We start from the raw sequence: 10,924 nt of genomic DNA on the forward strand, positions 1-10,924 counted from the left end.
AACAGACATGGTAGTGTGGACAAGGGAAAGGCCCAGAGAACTCAAACCTAACACAAATACAACAGGCAATGAAAGAATGCTAAAAGCAGGAGAAATGGTCTTATCCAGGAAGAAAGGAGCACATCAGTTGATTATCCAATACCAAATGGTCAGTGCTGGAAACATACATACAAGTAACATAATTTTTAAAAGAGTTTAACAAGTAGATATGTATGGTGCTCTCAGAAGCCATAGTTTACCAAACAAAAAAATCCCAGCATGCCCATCAGCCTAGGGGAAATCAAATACTATTGTTCTGCTAAAGGAATATAGCAATAAAATGACTCCCAATGACATTCTGCTATACCCATAGACCTGTGCCTCACTCACACATCATAAGAGAAGCTTTCTCCTGCAATAGGTGGGAACTAACACAGAGGCCCACAACTGGACAGTGTACAGAGAATGAGAGACCTTGGAACACCCAGTCCTAAATGTAATGTCTTCATCAGACTTCACCCTTCAGGATTCAGTGATCTATGTGAAGGAGGAGAGAGAAAGATTGTAAGAGCCAGATGGCATGGATGACTCCAAGGAAACAGTGTCTTCCGACACCACAAGACTGGTGCATATATGAACTCATAGAGATTGTGGCAGCACATAGAGGCATTACACAGGTTCAAGCCAGACAGGGTCACAGGCTGAGAATGGGGAGTACACATGAACTTCCAACCCTATCTAAGAAGCTATCTCCAACTGACATCAGCTTGCAAAGGAAAAATTAGTTCTCTCCAAAGAAGTCTCACTGGGTATATTAACCACACATCAGGTTAGGGCCTATGCCCAACAGTGTATGGCAAACACAAAATGAACTCCCTAGTATTTTTATAGACTTTATGCCTCATCTTTCCTTATTTGGGATTTTTTTTTCTGTCATACTAGAGTTGCTTTCCAAATTGGTTTCCAATTTTGGCTTTTTTAATGAATTTTGTTTTGTGGTGTGTGTGTGTGTGTGTGTGTGTGTGTGTGTGTGTGTATTGTCCATATATGCAAGTGTGTTTCATGTTTTTCATTTGCTCTGGTGTGTGTATGTGTATATAGTGTCCATGTGTGTAAGTGTGTTTTTATGTTTTTCATTTGCTGTGTGTGTGTGTGTGTGTGTGTGTATAGTATCCATGTATATAAGTGTGTTTCATGCTTTTTATTTGCTCTGTTTTTTTTTATTCTGGTTTGTTTGGTGGTTGTTAGTTTGCCTGTTGGGTTTATAAAGAGAGAAAGAAGTGTATGGAGTTTGGGGAGAAGGTTCTGGGATGACCAAGGAGAGGGGAAACTGTGATCAGAATACATTGTTTTAAAATTTTATTTTCAAAATCAATTCCAGTAATATCCAGGATGTTTGAGCTGTTGTTGAGAGACCTTTGTAGCCACCTGAACAAAACAAATTACTGACACCACTTTTAGTGGCCAAACAGAACTAATTGCAAGAACTTTTTTGCTGAATTTAAAAGCTTGCAAGAAAAAAAAAAACATATGATCATCTCACTAGATGCTGAAAAGGACTTTGACAAAATACAACACCCCTCTTGGAGAGATCAGGAATACAGGGGAACATACCTAAACATAATAAAGGCAATTTACAGCAAGCCAACAGACAACATCAAAGTAAATGGAAAGAAAGCTGAAGCAATTCTAAAATCAGGAACAAGACAAGGCTGTCCTCTCTCCCATATTTATTCAATATAGTACTTGAAGTTCAGCCAGAGCAATAAGACAACATAAGGAGATCAAGGGGATACAAATTGGAAAGGAAGCTTTCACTATTTGCAGATGATATGATAGTAAACATAAGTGATCCCAAAAATTCAACCAAGGAACGCATACAGCTTATAAACACCTTCAGCAATGTAGCAGGATACAAGATTAACTCAAAAAAAAGAAGTAGCCTCCTATATACAAATGACAAACAGACTGAGAAAGAAATCAGAGATACATTACCCTTTCAATAGCCACAAATGATATAAAACACCTTTGTGTAAATTTAACTAAATAAGCAAAGACCTGTATGATAAGAATTTTAAGTCACTAAAGAAAGAAACCGATGAAGATATCAGGAATTGGAAAGATCTCCCATGCTCATGGAGAGGTAAGTTTAACATAGTAAAAATGGCAATCTTACCAAAAGCAATCTACAGATTCAATGCAATCCCCATCAAAATCCAACACAATTCTTCACAGACCTGGAAAGAACAATACTCAACTTCATATGGATAAACAAAAGACTCAGGATAGCTAAAAGAATCCTGTACAATAAAACAACCTCTGGAAGCATCATGATCCCTGATTCTAGCTCTACTATAGAGCTACAGCAATAAAAACAGCTTGGTACTGGCATAAAAACTGACATGTGGACCAATGGAATCAAATTGAAGACCCTGACATTAATCTGCACACCTATGAACATATATTTTTGACAAAGAAGCCAAAACTGTACAATGGAAAAAAAAAGCATCTTCAACAAATGGTGCTGGGATAAGTGGATGTCAACATGTAGAAGATTGCAAATAGATCCATATCTGTCACTGTGCACAAAACTTAAGTTCAAGTGGATCAAAGACTTCAACATAAATCCAGTTACTCTGAACCTGATAGAAGAAAGAAAGTAGGAAGTAGTCATGAATGCATTGGCACCAGAGATCACTTCCTAAATATAACACCAGTAGCACAGACACTGAGAGAACAATCAATCAATGGGACATCTTGAAACTGAGAAGCTTTTGTAGGTCAAAGGATATGGTTGATAAGACAAAATGAAAACCTAAAGAATGGGAAAAGATCTTCACCAAATCCACTTATAAAGAACTCAAGAAATTAGACATCAAAATACCAACAGTCCAATTAAGAAATGGCTGTAGAGCTAAACAGAGAATTCTCAACAGAAGAAGCTCAAATGGCTGAAAGACATTTAAGGAATTGCTCAACATCCTTATCATCAGGGAAATGCAAATCAAAACGACTGAGATACCATCTTGCACTCGTCAGAATGGCTAAGATCAAAAACACTGAAGACAGCTTATGTTGGAGAGGATATGGAGCAAGGAACACTCCACACTGTTGGTGGGAATGCAAGCTTGTACAGCCACTTGGAAATCAATATGGCGTTTTCTTAGAAAATTGGGAATCAACCTCCCTCAAGACCCAGCTATATCATCTTAGCATATACCCAAGGAATGCTCAATCATACCACAAGACACATGCTCAACTATATTCATAGCAGCATTATTTGTAATAGCAGAACCTGGAAACAACCTAGATGCCCTTCAACTGAAGAATGGATAAATAAAATGTGGTACATATACACAATGGAGATATACTACTCAGCAGAGAAAAACAATGACATCATGAGGTTTGCAGGCAAATGGATGGAACTAGAAAAAATCATCCTGAGTGAGGTAACCCAGACTCAGAAAGACAAAACATGGTATGTACTCACTCATAAGTGGATACTAGATGTAAAGAAAGGATAACCAGACTGCAACTCACAACTCCAGGGAGGCTACCTAGTAAAGGGAACCCTAAAAAAGACACAGGAATTGCCCAATGACATAGAAATGGATGTTATCTACAAGAGCCAACTGGGGGAGGGGTAATGGAGGGCAAGGGTCAGTGGAAAGAGGGCTTAGGGGAGCAGGAGGTCCCAGCTGGATCAGGAACAAAGTGGGAGAACAAGGAAAGAGATAAATTTATCATTTACCATGATAAATGAAGACCCCAGGGTATAGGAAGAAGCAGAGTTCTAGAGAGGTCCCCAGAAATCCGCAAAGATACCTCCACTATAGACTACAGGCAATGGTCAAGAGAATGCCTGAGATGACCTGCTCTGGTGAGCGAATGGCCGAACACCCTAACTGTCATGATAGAACTCTCATCCAGTGACTGATGAAAGCAGATGCAGAGATCCGCAGCCAGGCCCCAGGTGGAGCTCCAGAAGTCCAATCGGCGAGAGAGAGGAGGGATTACATGAACAAGAGATATTGAGACCATGATTGGAAGAAAAAAAAAAAAAGCACAGGGACAAATAGCCAAGCTAGTGAACCAATAGCTTAGGAGCCCCCATGGAACTGGACTAGGCCCTCTGGAAAAGTGAGACAGTTGATTAGCTTGAACTCTTTGTGAGGTCCCCAGGCAGTGGAACCAGGACCTGTCCTTGGTACATGAGCTGGCTTTTTGAAACCTAGGGCTTATGCTGAGACACTTTGCTCAGCCTTGGTGTAGGGAGGAAGAGACTGGACCAGCCTCAACTGAATCTACCAGACTGGGCTGACTCCCCAGGGGAGACCTTGCCTTGGAGGAGGTAGGAATGGTGGGTGGGTTGAGGGGGAATGCAGGAAGGTGGGAGGAGGGAGGACAGGGGAATCTGTGGCTGATATGTAAAATTAAAATTAATTATGAATATTTTTTTTAAAAAAAAGAAAGATAAGTGAATAACTAACTGCTTAAAGAATAAGAAAAAGGAAGTTTTCTAGAAATTGATGATCAAGATGGCAATATGAATGTGCTTAATGTCACTTAAATTTGAAATTCAATTGGTTAAAACAGCATCCTATGGATATATATATATATGCATATGTAGAAATATGTATATAACCCTACATATAAATAGCTTTAGAAATAAAAAGTAAGAGCAGCCATGAGTGAGGCTGGTGCAAAGAAAGGCACAAAAAACAAACAAACCATCAGCCATAGAACAAAATGTTTTGTTTTGCGAGCCCTGGAATTCAGGAGTATATGTTAATTATATTTAAAATCAAAAGAGGATAACAAAGAAAGAGGATTCCATTTGCATATGTAATCAATTCTTTATCAGCTCAGAATCTGGAGGAGAGTAGATAGTAGATTCTCCTTTCTACAGTGCTCCTGTGTGTCTGTCCTAACTGATGTATTTTTACACAAGTGTTTGGCTGTGTGACTTCCTCAATCTAGAGCATAGACCTAACTATAAGCTCAGCATCCTGCCAATGGAGTAGAGAACAAAAGATACATTCCCCTTGGTTTAGCAGGAAATGTGGCAGTCTATGATTTTTCTTAATTTCTACACAATCTTGGTGCTGGAATACTGACATTTAATCTCCTTAGTCATTCACTGGTAAAATAAAATAAAACAAATCACAATCTACAATAGTAATCAAGCACAGCATCTTGAATGATGACATTTCCATTCCTAGTCCAGGTTCCACAATGTCACAATCAGCCAACAGGCCTAGAAGGAAGCTGTCAAAGTCTTTCAACTCATCTTAATCTAAACTACAACCTAATGCCTACTTAATGCCAGTTGAATTTAAAACTAGCCCTGCTAATGATCTTTGTGGGTACCAAATGGGAATAACCAAAAGATCTTGACAGCTTCCTTGGCAAAGACTTCAGCAGAAACTATTACCAATCCTCTGGGTGTTGAGAGGCCAAAAGCTCAACCAGATTCTAAAGACTGTGGAAATCTATTTAAATCAGTGGTTCTCAACCTTTCTGACGAAGCAACCTTACTACAGTTCATGTTGTAGTGACTCCCAACCATAAAATTATTTCCATTGCTACTTCATAACTGTAACTGTGCTACTTTATGAATCATAATGCAAATATCTGTGTCTTCTGATGGTCCTAGGCAACCCTCCAAAGGAGTCCCAACCCCAAGTTGAGAGCCACTGATTTAAAAATATTTTTTAGGATCAAGGAAGAATCAAAAAGATGAAGAGTGGTCAGTGAGCCAGCAACAGGAGCAAGCAGATGTCAACAAATGAAGATTTGTTTAGAGGATGCTGCTATTGCTGTTGTGAGTATCTAAGGAAACAAAGACAAAGGGGAGTTTGAGATAAGAATGAAAGGAATTCTCTCTGCAGTGTTCATGGACTCTTAGGAATCAAAGCCCAAGCCAAATATGTAAAGAAAATCGAGTTGCTTAGTCACTTATTATTTGTAGTTGAATATAATATACAATGATACTTCTGATTTCAATAATGTTTTCATTTAGATTGACTTTAATGAGAGAACAGAGAACGGTCATAAGAATTGGGTCCTAGAACTGTTAAAATGTCCCAAGGAGCTGTTCTATAACTTATATTTGAGCAATCTTGGCTCACATTGAGAACCAAATGGACAATAATACCTAAATTGGAGAATGTCTAGAAAAATAATAATTCCAGTGTCAGCTTATAGGTCCACTGAACACCATGCTGTATAATCTATCCCCAGAGGAAAGAAATAATGATGTATTCAATTTACAAACAGAGGAATCCACAACCATCTAGACCCAGCTGAGTGAAACTACATCTTTTCCTCTAAGTTTAAGAAGATTAACTTTGAATTTAGACTACTTATTCTCACTGAAGGGAACTTGGAGTTATATAGTACTTAAAAGTTAGTATTTCCTATGAAAATTCATAAATGTAACATGATAACATTAAGTTATCCATAGAAAATGTTTTCTGTAATTTATCCAAATCAGGTGGTTGGGAATGAAGGCACTTCTAAAAACATCTTGCAAGTACACTGTGCACAGTTCTGTTTCTAACCACTTTGAAGTTTTTCTCTCCTTTTCAAGATTTCCACACGGCCACTTTGAAGTTAGGATTGTGATTGAATAAACCCATTAAGAATTATTAATCACAAAGCCCCATCTTTCAGTACCCATGAACAGAACAGAGACACTCAGGGACTTAGCCAATCTGAAACCAAATGTGTTTTTCCTCATTTTTATAGAGATGAGAGGTGAGGATTCTGAGTTTAGCCAAAACTGTTGTAAAAATTATATGACATTTTTAAACAGCTAATAACAAGAGAAGGAGAAAGAGACAGAGAAAGATTAAAATCCCAACACTGTCAGCTCTTGAAAAGACAAATATATTTTATTAAAAGAAACACAATACTGCCGGGCAGTGGTGGCGCACGCCTTTAATCCCAGCACTCGGGAGGCAGAGCCAGGCGGATCTCTGTGAGTTCGAGGCCAGCCTGGTCTACCAAGTGAGTTCCAGGAAAGGCGCAAAGCTACACAGAGAAACCCTGTCTCGAAAAACCAAAAACCAAAAAAAAAAAAAAAAAGAACACAATACTGTATATCCTCAAACTTTCTAGCACTTGGCAATGAAAAGTACAAGTTCATCTTATTTTACTGAAGTTATCCCAAAAGGAAAAGCTTACTGTATTGGCTAATCTTCTCATTTATATCTTGTCAATAATAAATTTAGGGTGACCTTAGTCTCAGTTTTTTTCTATTTGTAAATGTGAGTGTAGAAGACAGTTTGGCCTAACAGAAGCATATTACTAGACATGAAAGAAGTGTAACTTCAAACACATTATCCTTGTAAATACTGAGGGCCCCTAAGGAGGCTTTGTACTACTTTCATAAATTCATTCAAAAATATAGATTGAAGGAACACGAAAGAGTAGGTGTGAACTGGGCATGAAACCTGTGGCTGTGAAATGAATTACATTAAAAGAGCTGTAATAAAGATGGATCCTTGACATCCAGAAAGGAAAAGGTTCAATCTGCAGCCATGTCTGTCTTTAGGTGTATGGATGGCATTCATGTGGTAGAGAGGAACAGTAAGCCACAGAGTGCAGGTGCTTTCAATTTAGGAAGATTTGTTTCTTTAGTATAGTATCCATTGTTGATTTTCATAGAATATTGGTATTTGTGAATAGATATTAGTACACAAACATAACTTCAAAATAATTGATATTGATATTTACCCTCAAAAAAACACAATAAAGCAAGCCATGTGATGGACTGGTTAGAATTTGGAATTCACCTATGTCATCAATTATAATGACATTTAGGCTTCTTTTGTATTGAAAATAGATTCTTCTCTCATACAATACATCCCAACCACAGTTTCCCCTCCCTCCACTCCTCCTAGTTCCCCACACCTCCCCTGCCACTTAACAGATCCACTCCATTCATTTTTCTCTTCAGAAAAGAAGCAGGCCTCCAAGACATGACACCAAAACAAAACATAACATTATACAATAAGACAAAGTAAAAGCCCTCATATTGAGGCTAGACAAGACAACCCAATAGGAGAAAAAGAATTTCTATAGTATTTGGAAGGTCATGTTACTATTCCACAAAAAAAACAATCAACTTACTTCTGTTCCTTACAACTGCATAGGGTGTGACACTGTCTACCGAGGTGAGCAGAAATGCAGCTACATCTCAGGGACCAGAAGAAACAGATGATGTAGTATTTCACTGTTTCATTTTAAGTATCATCACTGGGACAACCTATGGTTTCTTTTCAGATGACCATATGCTCACAGCCTGAACTAAACTGACAGAAAGGATGAGCAATGTCACAGAATTCATCCTCCTGGGCTTGACTCAAGACCCAGATCTGCAGAAACTCTTATTTATCGTGTGCTCAATAGTCTATTTGCTCACCTGGCAGGTAATATGCTGATCTCAGTCACCATCTTTATCAGCCCAGCCCTGCTACTCCCATGTACTTTTTTCTGTCCTACTTGTCCATCATAGATGGTTTCTACTCTTCTTCCATAGCACCCAAAATGATCTATGACTTGATCTCTGAGAAAGCAGCATATCCTTCAATGGCTGCATGACTTCAGCTTTTTGCTGAGCATTTTTTTGCTGGAGCTGAAATCATCTTGCTCATTTCCATGGCCTATGATACGTAGCCATCTGAAGCCTTTGCATTACATGACCATCATGAGAAGATCTGTGTGTGTTTCCTTGGTGGTAGCAGCTGGAATTGTGGGATTTGTTCATGGAATGATACAGACTACATTTATATCCCAGTTGCCTTTCTGTGGCCCCAATACCATTAATCACTTTATATGTGATTTAATACCACTTCTGGAGTTGGTCTGCACTGACACTCACACCTCTGGGGCCACTGATTGCTGCCAACAGTGGGTCAATGTGTTTACTCATTTTCTGTATGTGATTGCTTCCTATGTGGTCATCCTTCACTCCCTGAGGAAACACAGTTCAGAAGGGCGTCGAAAAGCCTGTCTACTGTGCATCTCATGTCTCTGTTGTTGTCTTATTCTTTGTACCTTGCTCATACTTGTATGTAAGACCAATGACTTCCTTCCCCATTGACAAAATTGTGAGTGTGTTACACCCTGGTGACTCCTCTGTTGAACCCTTTAATCTATACCTTCAGAAATGAGGAGGTCAAGAAGGTTATTAGGAAAACTCTTGGTCAAATAAGGTCAAACAAAAAATTAAAGAAGTCCAGTGATTTTCTATATTTAGATAGTAATATCTAGTGATACTCCATATGGATTTCTTTTCCCTAAATGATTTAAATTGATAATGTCTATTATACTGTGCATCAAAATTAACACATGGATGACTTTCATACTAATGTAATAGGAACAATATAATAACACATGTAGAAAATGTGTATGAACATATCAGAATGATAAGAATTTCTATGACATTAAAAACTTATCATTTCTTTTTCCAATTTTGCATAGTATCTAAAATAAATTATTAGGAACTATTGTCACCCTAGTCTGCTTAGAAGTATTTCTATGTTGGAATTTGTTACCCCAGCACACAATGTTCCTCTTCTTTCTCACCCTTTCTAACTTGTAGTGACCTTTACTATGTTCTCAACTTCAGTGAGGTCAAACAAATGACAACAAATGCTGAGGAGGAAGCAGGAAAAGGGAACCTTATCACCTTGATGGAAGGGTAAACTAATACAGCCACTGTGGAAAACAGGTTTTCAAAAAAACTAAAAATAGAACAATATGACCTGGGTATAACCTAGGCATTTCCTCAGAGGACTCTGACGTGCAATAGAGATATCTGTACATGTGTGTCGCTGCTGCTCTATTCACACTAGCTAAGACATAGGATTAACCAAGATGCTGACCACTTGATGAATGGATGATGAAAATGTGCAAGATACATAATGGAATTTTATTCCACATTAAAAAAAAGGAAGATAAATAATTTTCACATAAATAATGATTCTAAAAAATAATATATGGAATGAGATAACCCAGATCCAGAGTGACAAATACTTATGTTCTCTTTCACATGTGGATTCTAGCTTGAATGTTTACATTCTATATTTAAATTAAAGTCCCTGTAGATAGATCCCTGAAAGCAAGAAAGAAATTAAGAAGGTATGAAAAGGGGAGGGATTTGGAGAGGAGGAATAGTAAAACACACATGATGTGAAAGTAGATGTACAAATACTAAAGATTGAAATGTTTAAATGGGGAGGGAGGGGGAAAGTGAGAGTGATGGGAGGGATAAACAGAAACTAAGAATATATGAAAAACCCTGTGAAAACCTGTGACTTTATAAACTTACGAAAGGGTACCATAGCCTAACCTGAGTCCAAGTCACTCTCGGTTGATTTTTTTGCTGCTCTATTTATTTATATTTTTTGTTTGTTTTAATTACTTATTTTATTTTTGAGATTATAATACAATTACATCATTGCTCCCTTTCCTCCCTCCAAATCCTCTTATATAACCCTTCTTATATAACCCTTTCTGTTGCTTTCTTTTAAATTTCTGATCTCTTTTTTGTTAATAATTATTGTTACATACATTATGTATATACATATGTATATCCTTAAATACATAAATACAAATTGTTCAGTTCTATATAATGAACAATTGACAGAAAGATTGTGAGAACCAAAGTATGAGGGAGTTTGCTCTGAGATTGTGTCTCCTAGTAATGTTCAAAGCTACACCCATGAAGTCTCACGGACATGATTGCCTCAACATAAGCTGAACAAGGACAGCAGCAACAGACATGGTAGTGTGGACAAGGAAAGGCCCAGAGAACTCAAACCTACACAATACAACAGCAATGAAAGAATGCTGAAAGCAGAAGAAATAGTCTTCTCCAGGAAGGAGGAGCACATCAATTGATTTTCCAATACAAATGGTCAGTGCTGGAAACATA

At 37.9% G+C, this 10,924-nt stretch overlaps 1 pseudogene; it reads left to right on the forward strand.

Annotated features, from left to right (window-relative positions):
• The first annotated feature begins 6,659 nt into the window (after positions 1-6,659).
• On the forward strand, positions 6,660-9,258 carry LOC114685899 (annotated as a pseudogene).
• Positions 9,259-10,924: the final 1,666 nt, after the last annotated feature.

The sequence above is a fragment of the Peromyscus leucopus genome, chromosome 4 (genome assembly GCF_004664715.2).
Source record: "Peromyscus leucopus breed LL Stock chromosome 4, UCI_PerLeu_2.1, whole genome shotgun sequence".
In the NCBI taxonomy this organism is placed as follows: domain Eukaryota; kingdom Metazoa; phylum Chordata; class Mammalia; order Rodentia; family Cricetidae; genus Peromyscus; species Peromyscus leucopus.